The sequence below is a fragment of the Procambarus clarkii genome, chromosome 21 (genome assembly GCF_040958095.1).
Source record: "Procambarus clarkii isolate CNS0578487 chromosome 21, FALCON_Pclarkii_2.0, whole genome shotgun sequence".
In the NCBI taxonomy this organism is placed as follows: Eukaryota; Metazoa; Arthropoda; class Malacostraca; order Decapoda; family Cambaridae; genus Procambarus; species Procambarus clarkii.
Genome location: NC_091170.1, coordinates 32,511,117 through 32,529,312, shown reverse-complemented (window position 1 = coordinate 32,529,312; position 18,196 = coordinate 32,511,117). Strand labels below are relative to the sequence as shown.

Sequence of the window (18,196 nt, the reverse complement as noted above, 5' to 3'; positions counted from 1 at the left end):
CGCCGCCGTAAATGACGGTAATTAAATTAAGCCAGCAATTTAGGTCTTTTTCCAGTAAATTAGCCAACTGGCCGGAACTTTAAGGAAGTAGAAGCTGAAGATAGTGTTAATGGAGCGTGATACACCACCGCCAGATACAGCAACACTGTGTCCCGGCTGTGTACCCACCCACCCAGGGTGTCCCAGCTGTGTACACACCCACCCAGGGTGTCCCAGCTGTGTACACACCCACCCAGGGTGTCCCAGCTGTGTACACACCCACCCAGGGTGTCCCAGCTGTGTACACACCCACTCAGGGTGTCCCAGCTGTGTACACACCCACCCAGGGTGTCCCGGCTGTGTACACACCCACCCAGGGTGTCCCGGCTGTATACACACCCACCCAGGGTGTCCCGGGTGTGTACACACCCACCCAGGGTGTCCCGGCTGTGTACACACCCACCCAGGGTGTCCCAGCTGTGTACACACCCACCCAGGGTGTCCCAGCTGTGTACACACCCACCCAGGGTGTCCCAGCTGTGTACACACCCACCCAGGGTGTCCCGGCTGTATACACACCCACCCAGGGTGTCCCAGCTGTGTACACACCCACCCAGGGTGTCCCAGCTGTGTACACAACCACCCAGGGTGTCCCAGCTGTGTACACACCCACCCAGGGTGTCCCGGCTGTATACACACCCACCCAGGGTGTCCCAGCTGTGTACACACCCACCCAGGGTGTCCCAGCTGTGTACACACCCACCCAGGGTGTCCCGGCTGTATACACACCCACCCAGGGTGTCCCAGCTGTGTACACACCCACCCAGGGTGTCCCAGCTGTGTACACACCCACCCAGGGTGTCCCAGCTGTGTACACACCCACCCAGGGTGTCCCGGCTGTGTACACACCCACCCAGGGTGTCCCAGCTGTGTACACACCCACCCAGGGTGTCCCAGCTGTGTACACACCCACCCAGGGTGTCCCGGCTGTGTACACACCCACCCAGGGTGTCCCAGCTGTGTACACACCCACCCAGGGTGTCCCGGCTGTGTACACACCCACCCAGGGTGTCCCGGCTGTGTACACACCCACCCAGGGTGTCCCGGGTGTGTACACAACCACCCTGAGAATACCTAATATTAATACAGGAAAATCGCATAGGCTAAAAATTAAACCTTGAGCCTGCGAAGGTCATTAATTATACCACACTCAGAGGTTTAGTTCACAACAAATGTATACAAGTTGCTACACTTCTGGCCGGGATTATAGCCGGAATTGCAGGTGTCCAGCCGCGATGTTTGTTAAACATGCGCAGCTCACAAATATTGTGGTGAAGCAAATATCGGCAAACAATATAGAGAATATACTCTGAATGATAATTTACATCGACTAAATGTGATATAAATTAAATTAGCAACGCCTATTACATGGAACATATGGCAAACCACTTAAAATTGTGACGTTTTACTTTTTTTCAGAAATTAATGCCAATAAAATAATTACAAAGGCCAAATTGTAAGAGTATTGTCGTAACACGAGGTATCACGCTAAATGAGTCTGGTGACTAGGCTGTTATATTCTGTAGCTCGGCCACACCAGGACACACACACACATCACTCATTCTTAAGTTGCCTTTAGGTCAGGCAGCAAGACACACCGAGTGCGAGGACGAATATCTAGGATATCTTGGAACAGATCTTGCAAAACACAGATGACCTTACCGATGTCGGCATGTTGCAGGTCTCACAGTTCACAATCAAAACTGAGGCACTGGTTTATATAATCACTTTGACCAGCTATCAATAGGACAAAGTTCATTCAGTATGACACACATCTGGATTTTCAGATCTCTGATTACATCAGAAAAATTAAGAAGCTGAACTTTTGGGCATAAACTACAACATATTTCCTAGGATTCAGTGTGAAGCTGTGAGCAACACTTCACAGAGGTGTATAGACTAATACACCCTGTAATAATAGTGACAAGTTTTACATTCACGTATATAATACGGGTATGCCAGCCTTGTTGATAACGCCAATAACGCTTGCGTCAGGCATAGGAAGCTCGAGCTTACTGTGTGTGACGTAAGTATTATTGGCGCTTAACTCATCACCAAAGAAAAAACGATAAATCATTTAAGAAAAAAAAGTATAACATTTAGGGGTTTAAAGTTCATGCTCTGTAATGATATGAAACACTTGTTTAATGAGAATTATACTAAAAAGATAAAAAAAAAATAACCAGGAACCCAATCACGGGTGGGTGAACAGGAGCGAACAGTTAAGGATTGGCTCCCAGTCAATCCGCTCTAAACCAGACCAAACCGCTCGCCTGGCGAGTGTGTCACCACTTCGCCATCAGGGACTACCAAATCAGCAAAATTGCTCACAATGCAAGAACTATGATGTCTCAAAAGCAGACCCGCGCACCACCACGATACTAGGGTACAGGGAAATTGGTTCTTTCATTGTTTACATTTCTTAGGAAAATCCAAACAAACAATTCTATATAAGTGGTTGGGCACCATTCATTTCCTTATTCCTGTGCCAAACTCTTGTCTTCATATCCTTGCAAGTGCTATATAGTCGTAATGGCTTAGTGTTTTCCCATAATAATTATTACTTCGCCTTATTAAGATTTAATGAATAAATAAATCACACCAGGCTGGTGTCACTATAGAACATCTCTTGTATTTAGCAAAATCTAAATTAAGGGGGATCAAAGAGCTGTTGAAATATCCTTCAGGAACAAATACCAACCCGCATCCTAATCGGAAAGGTTTCTCAAAGCCAACACGAGGTGTTTTCACATCGTCCAGCATGGTACAGCCTATCGTATCCCACGAAAGAAAAAAGTACAGTTTTAAGTGTTATATTTTAAACCTAGCATGGTTAAGTTTTTCAATCTGCTTTTAATTCCGTTATGTATGATAATTGATCGTTAAAGAAATATTAGTGTAATCCATTTTATAGTCATAACTACAACCGTTTCTCAAATACAAAGCAATTGCAAAATTATTATTAACATAATTATCATCATTTTTTCAACTGACGAGAGCGAGACGATGACCGCTGGGCAAGGCCCCACCCGCATCGTGCGGGTATCGCCATATCTCCCTTACCAGGGAACACTCCTGGGATAATTTATACCTCAGCCAGTGCCTCGAACCCGGGATTGGCATTCACACTGGGCCGCTCCCATGCACTTCCTCCCACCCCGTGTCTCCACCACACTTTGTTTACATTCTCTATCTCGCTTTCAATTTAAGGGGAAATCCTGCTATTTGCCGTATCGTCCGCCTCCTTTATAGCCTACTTCTTGCCTGTGGCTTCCTATTTGATTTATGGATACGAAATGTCTGTTCCCGTCTAGCGGGTCTTTTTTTACTTGTCTCTTTTCATCATTTGATTTTAGATATATTATAGTGCAATGAATCAATTAATTGCTCTTTGAAAAACTAGTTCTACTTACTCAAGTGACGTTAATATATTGCAATTTGTTTTCTTATGAAATTATAAAGTTTTCATTGTATTATATAGGATTGGAATTTTATGTTGAGTCAAAACTAACAAATTTGATTAAACCTAATCTAACCTATAAGTTAGATTAGGTTTAATCATCTAACCTACCTAATCTATCCAAACCTAATATAACTAATAAACTAAGTCAGAAATTCATGTTCCTAATATAATTGATTGTTGTTAGAAAAGAACCAATCTGGAAAGAAATGTTTGAAATAACGAAAAGCATTCTGCCTGTTAAGCACATCGGACCTTGCATACTAGGCCAAAAAGTGCGGCTCTGGCTATTAGGCACGGCATTATATATATATATATATATATATATATATATATATATATATATATATATATATATATATATATATATATATATATATATATATATATATATGTCGTACCTAGTAGCCAGAACACACTTTTTGGCCTAATATGCAAGGCCTGATTTGCCTAATAAGCCAAGTTTTCCTGATTTAATATATTTTCTCAAATTTTTTTTCTAGTAAAATGATAAAGCTACCCATTTCATTATGTATGAGGTCAATTTGTTTTTATTTGAGATAAAATTAACGTAGATATATGACCGAACCTAACCAACCCGACCTAACCTAACCTAACCTATCTCTATAGGTTAGGTTAGGTTAGGTGGCCGAAAAAGTTAAGTTAGGTTAGGTTAGGTTAGGTAGGTTAGGTAGTCGAAAAATAATTAATTCATGAAAACTTGACTTATTAGACAAATCGGGCCTTGCATAGCAGGCTGAGAAGTGAGTTCTGGCTATTAGGTACGACATATATATATATATATATATATATATATATATATATATATATATATATATATATATATATATATATATATATATATATTAGTGTGTGTATGAGTAAATATTATTTATTGTACTAGTCATAAATAAATAGAACACGCGAGCATAAATATTTAAAAATATATTTATATAAAAATTTAATATATATATACATAAATATTTATATATATAAATATATATATATATTATATTTTATATAAAAAATTATATAAATATATATTTATAAAAATCTATTTTAAAGCAATGTTTACTTGGAAGCAATGTTACAATAACCGAGTTGCATTATTATTTACAAACAGCAACATCATGGAAAAAGCGTTAAACTTTCTTCGGTGAAGACTCAGTACTAAAAAGTAAGTGATAGAGAATCACCTCAATATGAGACAAAGAACGAATTAGAGTCAACTTGTACTCTTAGAATGCATAACCTAGATGAATATTTGTTAATTCAATTTGCAAATTACCTAGAATGAGTTTGATATATGATTCTAGAATGGGTAAAAAATAACATTAAGCGGTGCTTTTGAAATCAACATTGGAAACAAATACATAATCATTTTGATTATACACACCAAATAATCACGTACCATTTATTGGCATAATCTTCACGGTGAACCGAGGAGATGGAGGAAGCAAGATGAAGCAACATGGCTAAGTTTAGATACGGCTCTGACGCTAAGGATCAACTTCAAAGGAGCTCCGCCGGCGATTACCTCTAGACCAATGCACTTGAATCGTATCTCCATCCTGAGGACATCAGCATGGAATGTGACAGACGGTCGTCCAGGAACACTTGGTCTATCCGGTGTTATCAGGGGATATATGAAGAGATAATGCATAAAGCTTACTGTATTCAATTCTGGTCCAGAGGTGAGTACTCCGTGCGTGAGAGCTTCGCCTCTCTCATCTTCTACAGCAAGGAATAAATTAGTTACAAATAATAATAATAATAATAATAATAATATAATATTAATAATAATATAATAATAATAATGCACAAAGAAATCGCGTTTAACGTGATGAATCAATGAGAAAGTCAGTGAGAGCCTTGAAGATTCGAACCTATGCTCTAGGTACTCCCAGTGTAGTGGTCTAAGATGTGCTTGAGAGTACCTAGAACATAGGTTCGAGTCCTCCTCATGGATCCTACAAATTTTCTAAATAATAATAATTGCAGAATTGAGCAAATGAAGGTTAATTGTATACACATTAACATACATGTATCTGGCTGTAATAATATACCATACTACTGAACATGTAGCAATAGTTATTCAATATATTGAGATAAATCTCAGCCAGATAGAGAAAATGTATTGTTGAAGCATGTAAATTTCAAAATTAGGCTTCCGAGAAGTGGTAAACCAGCCAAAAATAAACTCACCTATTGCATCCGGTAAGAGAGACGCTTATGATATACCAGTTAAATTTGTCTCCTATATGAAACTTCTCAATTTAAAGATGCTTATATATGACTGAGTAGACTGTACTGCTGCTTTATGTAGTCTGTAAAGCCTGTAAAACAACTGAGCATGTGACTGACATGACAGATCACCATGGGTAAGATAACGAGGAGTTGCCGCGCCTGCGCAAGCAAGAAAGAGTACCTGTGAATGGGGATCTTCCTAATGTTCAAAAAGATAACGCGTGGTGGGAGTTGTAGAACATGACCCGAGTAGAACCGTTAGGGAGAACATAAACATAAATATTAGACAATGGAATGTTGAGACTCGGGCTGTTGAAACACAGCTTCGTGGAATGATTCGTGGCTCTACGAACATATAACAGCCCGTCCTCCAAACAAAGATCCAAAAGTGATTCCATGCACCCACCAACCCCCTGTTTATGAATGAAAAGCGGTTTACACACGACTCACAACTGCTGACGTTCGAACATATCTGGAACAAGTGCTTCACTGACGAATTTTGTTCGAATCGCAACGCTATAAATGCTTCACTCACGTACTACAAATACAAATAATCGCCAACAGAACCTAAACACCTGACCTAACCTATCCTATGCCTATATATACACAATATGCCAATATATTATAATATTAATTTATACTTGAGAAAATTCCCGTTTTGAATGAACAGCATGTTAAAATTTATGAATGCGTCTGTGGGGTCGACCGCTGAATGTAATGGACTTGAGTCGAGGACGGGTTGCATATAAACACCTTAGGCAAAATACCAGTCAATGACCAGTGAAATAATAATGGACAAAGCATAATTTTGTTTCACTTGTTTCTTGGGTGTTGGAGTTTTGGTGTATTTGGGTTTTGTATTATGTATTTGATTTTGTTATATTTAATATTTATGTTTGTAAATTTGTTTCTTTGTAATACAAACGAGAATGTGAGCGAGTACAAGCGACAAGGGTGGCAGTAGACGGTTGTGACGTGTGCAGGAAACCCTGCGTGGGTCGCAGGCTCGTGCTCCACTGTGCATGGTTTGTACTGTGCCTTTTGAGTTGAGTTTGTTGTACGACACCTGTAATATTGTCATTCCTAATATATAAATTCTTTTTAGTGGTCAGTTATTTTTTGGTGGTAATGGTTACTTTGTTGTTAACACAAGTTTCTACAGGTCAGAGGTATGATGTAACAGCCGACGTGTTACGCGGACCCCGTTCTGATTCAGGCTGTCACTTGTTATGTAATTATGTCAGTATTTAGTGTTGTACTTTGTGCAAGTGCATTGTGTTTCAGTTTTCTTTATTACTGTTTAATTCCGATGCTTCTTGTGTATTGTTTTGTGTTGTGTATCTTTCCGGCACTTTTCTATTTTGGGACACAGACGGTGATTTATGGTACTAGTGTTTTGTATTTCTAATTTGTTTCGTGCCTAGTTCCGCTTGCTTGGCTAGGGGTGTATTGTGTAACTGCCTGTGTGTTTTGTAGGGCCTTGCTTTTCATGGGGTCTGTATTTTATGTGTGTGGTTTTGTACTGCACACTTGTGGTCTTTTTATCATGAATTTTTATAAAGAGACTTCTTTGTTATTATGTTATGTGTTGTGCTACACATTTCATGCTCCGTGTAATGTACTTGGTTACTATTCATCTTTACTCACGCGGGTTTTATGTTGCTGGATGTTGGTGTTGCTGATTCGGGAATATGATTTGTGTATCTTGAATTGTGTGTTCATATTTTATTTGTAAATATTGTTATTTTATAAATAATGAAAAAAGTATTTAACCAATAATTACTAACAAATCTAAAAAGAGAGTATAGAGCCAACAATAAACTGTCCATCCCCTCTGGCCGATATGCACCAAAATCTATTGAGCACCAAATACAATATGGTATGAAAGGGTTTAATTTTAACCCAAGCGCGCAGACCCACATTCTCTCCTCTGAAAATACTGAATTCCTGTTTCCTAAGGCTCAAGACAACCACCATTCTTCCATTAAAATCTCAAAATTAAATTACGACAGGAGCACATTGCCCAGTAAAGCCAGGAGGTCCAAGAGTGCGAGTCGAGAAAACGTAGACCATTGTACATACATTAAGCAAAGCTACAGTCTGCAATAATCTAGGTATTTGTATTAGACTCGAAGAGCAAACGGCCAGCATGAGACCATGTGGTGGAAGCGCTCATTATTGGACCAACAGGTTCTCTGGTTATAGCACACGCAACCGTATCATAAATGCGGTAGTAAGCTTTGGTCGCATGCACGGAGTTTCAGGTCTACTGAGCATTTAATAAATAATTCTACCTTTACATAATACGAATGTCATAATTAGTGCCAGATAACTGTAAGCAAAGCGAGTGCTAGGAATAAGAAGGAAACACAATAAGTACTGGGTCTTAATCACCCAGATGGCTACTGCAGTTGCTGCGAATTTGTAATTTAATAAACGAACAAGAATTGCATACTCGGCAGTGACCACAAAATATGATAATGACGTGTAGAGCCGCTACTATGTTCCCATGTTGATACAATGACGGGTTGACTTACCTTTTCATGTTGATCATCATGTGTCCTCGATCGGCTTCACTGGCTCCGCCAGCGTCGTCGAGGCCTGAGAACGGATCATGGTTGTTTAAACACTTCCTAAAATGGTCCCGTTAACATTAAATATCATTAAACTGTTTACATGCCACTATGAAACTAAACATATTTCATACACGAGCTTTTATCCTCTTTAATAATTACTAAAATTCACTTCAGTAAAATGGAATATTAATTGAATGCTTTCCAACTGAACTTCTACCGAGCTTCTACTGCTTCTGAAAATGAAACAAGGTAAAATTTCAACAGATTCTAAACATACTCTTTTTCACTGAAACAGCAAATTTCGTCTTAATACAGTCGAGAGTATCCTTATTACAATGTAAAATGCACCGGCACACTACCTGCTAACCAGTTTACATATAACAGTTTAAAATCCTTACCGACCCACACAACCCGGCCTCAAGCTGTGAGCGTACCACAGCCCATCCTCGACTCAAGTCCATCACATCCACAGCCCGTCCTCAAAACAAAGACCCAAAAGTGATTCCATGCACCCGCCAAACCCCCTGTTTATGAATGAAAAAAGGTTTACACACGACTCATAACTGTTGACGTTCAAACATTTCCGGAACAAGTGCTTCACTGACGAATTTTGTTCGAACCACAAGGCTGTAAATGCTTCACCCTCGTACTACAAATACATATTATCGCCAACAGAACCTAAACACGTAATATAACCTAACCTATGCCTATATATGTACAATATGCATAATATTAATTTATATTTGAGAAAATGCCTGTTTTGAATAACAGCATCTTAAAATTTATGAATGCGTCTGTAGGGTCGAGCGCTGGATGTAATGGACTTGAGTCGAGGACGGGTTGGTAAATGCTTCATACACGTAATAAATACAAACAATCGCTAACAGAACCTAAACACCTAGCCTAACCAAACCTATGCCTATATATGCGCAACATGTTAATATATTATAATATTAATTTATATTTGAGAACATTCCCGTTTTGAATTAACAGCATGTTAAAATTTATGAATGCGTCTGTGGGGTCGACCGCTGGATGTAATGGACTAGAGTCGAGGACGGGTTGTCACCCTTATTCATCCTGCAGTAATTGTGTACCTAATAGGAAATGACTTGGCTTGTCGTACATCAGGTGAAAACAATAAGGTAAGGCTCAAGATGAGCTTGGGAACAGTAAGACTTAAGATTAGTTTGGGAAGTTGGGAAGGGAAAGCTCTGTGGAGTCAGAAATCGTCTGCTCCAGTACCCAGCTGTGTAAACAAATTAAAAATTCTCCCGACGCCATTCGTGACTAAGGTAAGAACTGTCAAAATTATTGGTTAAAATACCATCTGAGCATTGCTGACTGATGTAAAAAAATTTATAATGTGTTGTATTTATGTACGGCCAGTAAAGTGCATTTCACATAAAAGTTTTGCATATTTTAAAACGTTATCGTACATTTTAATATTAAAGTGACATTTGTATTTAGTAACTTGACTTTTTAAACATCAATTTCATTATTATTACTCCACTCAATATCGGGCCACTGTGTAAGTACACAAAACTATGTCGTAGACATTATAAACATAAATTGAAATATATAGAAATGAAATTATAATTTTAAATATACACATGACGGTCTCCCATTGCTTGTTGTTGGAGAGTAGAAAATAGTCGCTAGTTATTGCAATTTTACTAATTCTAATTTTCTCATTTACCTCTTTATAGGCTGAAAAAAAGTTGAAAGATACTAGGATTTGTTCTTATCGGTATACATTCCTTAAACAACAAAATCATAGAAGCATATGAAAGTTTGGCTGGGTTTTCTTTGCCAATGTTGCGGAAGCTTAGCAGCCTAGCACAGTGATCATGATTCCTATCTATAGTGATTGTCACTATTCGATAGGAGAGAAACACATCAGTTTATAACCCTCATATATATATATATATATATATATATATATATATATATATATATATATATATATATATATATATATATATATATATATATAGTTATATGTCAAGGGATCTAATCAAAAGTTGGCCTAACTGTAAGCTTCACTTTAAAGGACACAGCCTGCTTACAAATTGCTGCCACATAGAAAAAAAAAACATTCCTGGCATCAGACACTGGGATGGTTGACGGAGAATATAAAGGTTTTCTGCAGAGGTTAATGTTGCGCGCCTCCATAGTCACAACGTTTGCACAAGGCTATGAAGATTAATACAATAATATTTATGTATAACTGAATCCTTTTTTGATGATACTAGAGCAAGTAAGAGCTTTGAAATAAATGGTGAGGCTGTTTAGAATACATTAGTAAACATCGATTTTCATAAAATGTTTTTATGAAAATATCTAATGTATGCATTATTTCAGTCTTTTATTTCTCTACTTTATAAAATGTATATTAAGTTAACACCGTGTGTATTATATTAAAAACAAACGAAAGAAAGAGAGAAATATTTTGTCCTGTAACAACTGATGTTCTTGTAAACTGTGAGAAGATAAAGATGGAGGACGCACCCTGACATAATGTTTCCCAGAGCGTGTAAGGGCTGGGCTTCAGTGAGTCTTCCAGACGCTGATACATTACGAAGATTTATTGGCTGAACCCACGGGCGCCCTTGTGACTCAGGATACCAAGGTGGCTCAAGGTCATATTGTGATAGGATTGTTCCTTGACTGTGAGGCACTATCCTCTCCTCCCCACACACTGCCACATCACCTACACATCCGAATTGCGTCATTATCTCAGTTCACCCTTTCCCGAACCCACTCACCAATCCCCACTTCCTCCAACTCTCACTTCAACAATGAATTTTCCCTTCCATATCATCCTCCCAACCATGTTTTCTACTTTTATGATGGGTTTAGCTTCCATAACACTCATTGGGTATGGCTTCTGATATACCTGTGCCGCAAGGGATGCAAGTATTATCTGTACGAAGTGGTATGCACGTGTTCATATCTTTCTTTCTACCTAGATGCTTCTCCTACATATATTTTATTTCAATTACTAGAAAGTACTGAGAAAATAGTTTAGCAGTTAGTAATGTCACACGACTGTCCTGCTTGGAGAACGAGTCATAGTTTTGGTCTGTTTTGTTGATCATATTATTAAAGCTCTTCATTTATATCTTTCTGTATTTTCTAATAAATTATAGAGGTTAACAACTTTTAAGTGACCTGAGAAAAAATGAAAACTGTGTTTCCGTAGATTTCATACAGCCTTTACGGCGAAACATAATCTTAAGTCTTCTCTCAGCTTAATGTTTCTATACATCTTTGTACTATTTCCAACCCCTCTCTTCTGGCTTATCCTTTCCTACTTCTCTAAGTCCATATCTTTTTCTCCACGTATTCCTCTACAACTGTTCTCCTCCCCTGTCTTAACCATCCTTACTCCCTAGCTTTTCCTATTATGTCCTACCCCATTTCTTCTGACTTTTGTAGCTGTCGAGTGGAATTTCTCACAGGAGACGATAAACACTCTTGAGAAGCGGAACCTAAGTGAAAATAATGTAACGTTTACGACCAAGAAAACGGCTGCCAACAAACACCTCCTTGCGTAGTTAATCCATTCACCTTTCCAGACCCTGGTCTCGTCTGTCTCTCAGAATCTATGTAACGTTGGTTGACTTGTTTTGGTCACTCGAGTGAATACGAAGCCTTTGGGGCTTCCAGGAAGGCAAGGCGTTTAGTCTCTTCCGATTGTTTACCAAACACAGAGGCCTTCATACATGTCGACGGCTGTGGCTGCTCCCAGGTCGCGCTCACCTGCTCTCATTCACTCTGCGCTATAAGCCACACTCACACCCAGATAATTTATCGTTTGAAATACTCTTATAGACTTTCTCCTTAAATTTAATTTACCAGCAGTTTTAGATAAGCTAATACAGAGAGAGAGAGAGAGAGAGAGAGAGAGAGAGAGAGAGAGAGAGAGAGAGAGAGAGAGAGAGAGAGAGAGAGAGAGAGAGAGAGAGAGAGAGAGACAGAGACAGAGACAGAGAGAGAGACAGAGAGAGAGAGAGAGAGAGAGAGAGAGAGAGAGAGACAGAAGAGAGAGAGAGAGAGAGAGAGAGAGACAGAGAGAGAGAGAGAGAGAGAGAGAGAGAGAGAGAGAGAGAGAGAGAGAGAGAGAGAGAGAGAGAGAGAGAGAGAGAGAGAGAGAGAGACAGAGAGAGAGACAGAGACAGAGAGAGACAGACAAACAGACAGACAGACAGACAGACAGACAGACAGACAGACAGACAGACAGACAGACAGACAGACAGACAGACAGACTTAGACAGAAACAAGCTGAGAAGAGCGAATATTACAATTTTGAAAAAAAGCGACCATTGAGAAAACGCGGTATCTTCTCCAATAGGTAAACACACGAGCTTTTCAAATTAAAGAATACACATTTATCTGTGCATATATTTGCATAACGAATGTAAAAAGCTCCACTATTAGAGATGAGTTGCGAATCACTTTAACAGTGAGGAGAGTGAAGCCTCGTGGGAGGAAGTGTGGTGCTGGTGAACGAGCCACCGTCCGCCGCCTCCACACCTCTCTCACACACTACAACAAAATAGTCTTTTTTATCCTCACACATTCACATGTGACTGAGTGCTCGAGGGTTCTTAAACGAAATTGTACATACACATGTTATACACCACATGTGCATACAAATATAAACGTGCACACACATACACACCGCCACAAAACCCGGCCTCTCTACTAATAGGTCGCGTTTTTCACGTAATTGTAACCAACTTTACCATTGCAACTTATCAAAGAGAAGTAACGGCTCATAAATATTCCCGTTTTCTACGCATCGGACTCGGTGGGTAGGGTAGGTTCATACGTTTCTTGTTAGAGGTAAAAAGTTAATCTTCAAGAGAACGGGCTGCACGCGCGCACACACGCGCACAAACACCCCCCCCCCCCCACACACACACACCAAAGAGCCGAAGCTGAACGCCCGCAAGCACACATGAATGGGACAGGACAGATAAGGCGGACCTCCCGCATGGAAAAGAGAGTAAATAGGCAGTGTGATGGTGCCTCTCCGCCCACGGTGGTCCGACGAGGGTTGAGATAACCAACAGCACAGTCCGAGAGCAGAGTCCCATCACACCCATTGGCGATGATGGACAAATTCAAACATGAAATATATACATAGAGGATAAAATGATGAGCCTTGACATTAAAATGGATCCTTCACACACACACGCTAAAATGTGTGTGTGTGTGTGTCTACTCAAATAGTTGTGCTTGCGGGGGTTGAGATCTGGCTCTTTGGTCCCGCCTCTCAACTGTCAATCAACAGGTGTACAGGTTCCTGAGCCTACTGGGCTCTATCTTATCTACACTTGAAGCTGTGTATGGAGTCAGCCTCCACCACATCACTTTGTAATGCATTCAATTTGTCTACCACTTTGACACTGAAAAAGTTCTTTCTAATGTCTCTATGGCTCATTTGGGCACTCAATTTCCACCTGTGTCCCCTAGTGCGTGTGCCCCTTGTGTTAAAAAGTCTGTCTTTATCTACCCTATCAATTCCTCTGAGAATCTTGTATGTGGTGATCATGTCCCCTCTAACTCTTCTGTCTCCCAGTGACGTGAGGTTTAATTCCCGTAGTCTCTCCTCGTAGCTCATACCCCTCAGTTCGGGTACTAGTCTGGTGGCAAACCTTTGAACCTTTTCCAGTTTAGTCTTATGCTTGACTAGATATGGACTCCATGCTAGGGCTGCATAGTCCAGGATTGGTCTGACATATGTGGTATATAATGTTCTAAAAGATTCCATACAAAAGTTTCTAAAGGCCGTTCTTATGTTAGCCTTATGTTCTTATGTTAGTAGTTGTGTGTGTACCTATTTACTGCTAGCTGAACAGACGCATCAGAATGAAAGAAACTCTGCCCATTTGTTTATCATTTTCCCATTTTTGTGCGTGTGACCTTAATATTAACTATAAACGATTAACAATTACAATGGCTCCCAAACCCTCTTGCTTCTTACTCTATCCACCCCTACGCATGCTAAATATATAATTTTTGTTCACATAATAACAAACGATTCATTAGTAAACATTAGTTATTTAAAATCTAGTTATGAAAAATATATTTACCGTGGTGCCAGTGGGTTAAACATTTTTGTCTTGGCTGTTTCCTGGTTGGCGAGTCTCTCTCCCTGGACGTGTCACACAATTTCACCCCTGAGACTAATTACACGAAAAACAATACATTTAACAAGCCACAAAGTGCTCTGTTGCGAACACGCAACAGTAATTAAATTCAACTTAACACACACACACACACAAACACATATATAAGGGTACCACCTCTGGTGCAAGTGTAGGGACCCATAGCCTCGGAGAAGAAAAGAAAGAGTACTCAGGGAAGACCTTGTGGATCCTCGCTGAACACTTTGACATTTTCTTCTCTGCTATATATATATATATATATATATATATATATATATATATATATATATATATATATATATATATATATATATATATATATATATATATATATATATATATATATATATATAAATATATATATATAATATATATTATATAATATTCATTAGGTAAGCTTAGTGAGTATACATACCTGGCTCGACTGCCAGGCTGTGCTGCCCCTCAGAGGCAGCACAGTATCAAGGGGGTAAACAAGGAGAGCATTATCTAGTCTCCGCAGTGATGACACACTCAGTCAATATAGGAAAACAATGGTGGCAGAGTCCATGGATCACGCAGTTGCCCAACGAATTACACTGTTACAAGGACAAACCGGCCTCAAACCGGACTGCAAGAGTTGACACTTAAAAGCCAATCACAGGTAAATCACAGGAGAGGAAAGGTACTCTGCTTTGGGGACTGAGATAAGGTTAAGGGATCTGTTTCCTTTGCTTCAAAAAGTGCAGCTATTAAACTACTGTACATCCAAACTATAATGAATATAGTATAATAATTAATGAGAGAGTGATACATACAGACACTATCCACGGTGCCTCACAAGCTAAGAGTAATTATCTGGTCGACTCTCCTGAGAGTTAACGCTGCGTCACATCCTCTCATCGACCTCTGCTAAACTTGTGTTGGGATGACAGGTCATAATTAGTGGACGTAAAATGTTTTATCTCTGCTGTTGGCAATTATTGGTCTCCAGACTCCCCATTTCCCCGGAGCCTGAAGCCTTCATACTAACCCCCACCAGGTCAACTGGGACATTACATACATCAATATCTGTTGAAGTTACAAAATATTATAAATTATTATCTCTTACCAACAACCTATTGAATATATGATTACATGCATAGGGGCTAAGATTAATAAACGTGGACGACAAGTACTACAAGGTTAGGAGGGTGAAGGGTGTGGAGGTAGGAGGCTGGGGGTGTGGTAACACGTGGGGCGGCTCCTGTACAGGCAGGAGCTAGCAGGCACGGCTGCCATCATGGAAGCGGCTCGCGAAATTGACGTACTGTTCCGTTTTCTGTTTTGGGTCCTCTGGTAGGTTAGGATAAGGGCACTTTAGTACGACAGTTTCTTGACGTTTGGGAAACCTTAGGAGGACGTTGTGGCCTGTGATGCACCAGCACTTCCTCTCCTTGACTTGCACCTCCCAACTCGCAGGAAAGAGATATTTAGATGCATACATGAGAAGCAAGAGAAGAATGTAATTAGTAAGGTGGTCCAAGAGGTATCGGTGTCTGGGCAAATATGACTCAGGGGGCAGCTTTTCAAGACGCAGTGAAACATTCATGGTAGTTAGTTAAGACATAAGAGTAGCAGTGACGGGTGTAGGTAGGGATTTGGTGCGACGTGGTTAAGGGTATTTTGAGAATGAGTGTTGGTGGGGATGTTAGATGGGCGGAAGGTGTGGTTGGAGGGGGTAAAAGTCGGGGTAAAGCTGATGGTGGAGGGGGAGTGGGGTTAGGTATAAGTGTGGGTGCGAGCTGAGGGTCAAGGTGGGGGTGGCGGGTGATGGGTAGGGGTGGCGGGTGAAGGTGGGGGGTGGAGAGTGATGGTGAGAGTGCAGGGTGATGGCGGGGGTGGAGGGTGATGGCGGGGGTGGAGAGTGATGGTGGGAGTGGATGGTGATGGCGGGGGTGGCGAGTGATGGTGGGGCTGGCGGGTGAAGGTGGGGGGTGGAGAGTGATGGTGAGAGTGCAGGGTGATGGCGGGGGTGGAGAGTGATGGTGGGAGTGGATGGTGATGGCGGGGGTGGAGGGTGATGGCGGGGGGTGGAGGGTGAAGGTGGGGGTGGAGTGATGGTGAGAGTGCAGGGTGATGGCGGGGGTGGAGACTGATGGTGAGAGTGGATAGTGATGGCGGGGGTGGAGAGTGATGGTGGGAGTGGATGGTGATGGCGGGGGTGGAGAGTGATGGTGGGAGTGGATGGTGACGGCGGGGGTGGAGGGTGAAGGTGAGGTGGATGGTGATGGGGGGGGGGTGGAGAGTGATGGTGGGAGTGGATGGTGATGGCGGGGGTGGAGAGTGATGGTGGGAGTGGAGGGTGAAGGCGGGGGTGGAGAGTGATGGTGAGAGTGGGTGGTGATGGTGGGAGTGGATGGTGATGGCGGGGGTGGATGGTGACGGCGGGGGTGGAGGGTGATGGTGGGAGTGGATGGTGATGGCGGGGGTGGAGGGTGAAGGTGGGGGTGATGGGTGTGGGTGGGGCCGGCGTGGCGGGAAGCATCGCGCGGACGGCAGCCATGGCACTGCTCTCCTAGACTCCAGCTCGCAGGAGCAGCAGAAGGCCAGTCTCCAGCGTGTCCCAGGCAGCCTGTAGCGCTCTCCCAGCCCTCTGGCTCACTCACTCTCACTCACGCTCTCCCTCTCTCACACAGCTGCCGTTACTGCGACCAGGTCTGCTTGAGATCAGCCGAGGCGGCAGGCGTGGACGCATTATTAGCGTAAAGTGTGAGGCAGCAGGTGGCAGCTACAGTGTTGTGTGCGCCGAGCAGTGCGCGAGGGAGTCGAGGTCCAGACCCGCAGGCTCAGCGTGCTGCCACACTACCACAGCTGCTCCTCGCCACTACCACAGTGTACATTCAGTGTTACCTCGACATTCATTTTTGAAAAACTCTCAAACTTTTTTTCACTGAAAGACTTTTCTCAGATTAGACTAAAGGCATAGTGTAGCGATAACCTAAACTTCCTTATTTTTTGTAGTTAGCGTTAACACAACTTGTGTTTGACTGAACCCAGCATGGTGCGATGACCTTCTAAACTTAGCGAGACTAGTGCATCTTTCTGCTCTTAGTTTAGTGAGTGCTGCCCTCTAGTGACCCTTCCTCGCCCCTGCAGTACCGGGGTCACATCCCAACTCATCTCCGTCACCGAATCTCGTCTCCCTGCCAGAATATCCGGCAAAATGAAGACGTCATCTTTCTCGCTGCGGGTCATGAGAAGGGTAAGGTATTCTTCCTACTCCTTTTCATCCCTTCCTTCCACCCCTTCCATCCCCAAGTCCTCCCACTGGCTCTCCCCTTCATTCCTGGCGTGTGAAGGGTGTCGGGGGTGGCCTACCTGTTGATGTCCCGCCGGCCAGGCTGCTGCTCCACACTGGCCACGCAGGCGTACATGGCCGCGACACCGCTCATCCACCTGCCTTCTCAACTTGCTCTTCTTCTCACTCTCTGGCATGGCTTCTTTTTCCAATTTTATCTTACATTATGCTGATAAATAAAATGGTTTAAGTTATATACGTATGGAATGATTATGACGTCAGAATGGGCTAAGGCGTTTTTTCGTACGTTAAAAAATTCGTTTTTCTTAACATCACATTGTGTTTTCGTATATGTTGAAAGTTCTTTATATTATATTTTAGAAAACATCATTTCGGTGTAAACATACACACTGCATGTTTTTATTATCATCTACAC

At 41.6% G+C, this 18,196-nt stretch overlaps 1 long non-coding RNA gene across 1 annotated transcript in view; it reads right to left on the bottom strand.

Annotated features, from left to right (window-relative positions):
- The window catches only part of LOC138367023 (uncharacterized), a 102,949-nt gene extending 94,148 nt beyond the window's left edge, over positions 1–8,801 (bottom strand). Inside the window, exons 1-3 of the long non-coding RNA XR_011229293.1 lie at positions 8,721–8,801; positions 8,284–8,347; positions 4,911–5,233 (exon numbers count right to left, since the gene is read on the bottom strand). This is a non-coding gene — a long non-coding RNA (uncharacterized lncRNA). The remainder of the gene's footprint in view (positions 1–4,910; positions 5,234–8,283; positions 8,348–8,720) is intronic.
- Positions 8,802–18,196: the final 9,395 nt, after the last annotated feature.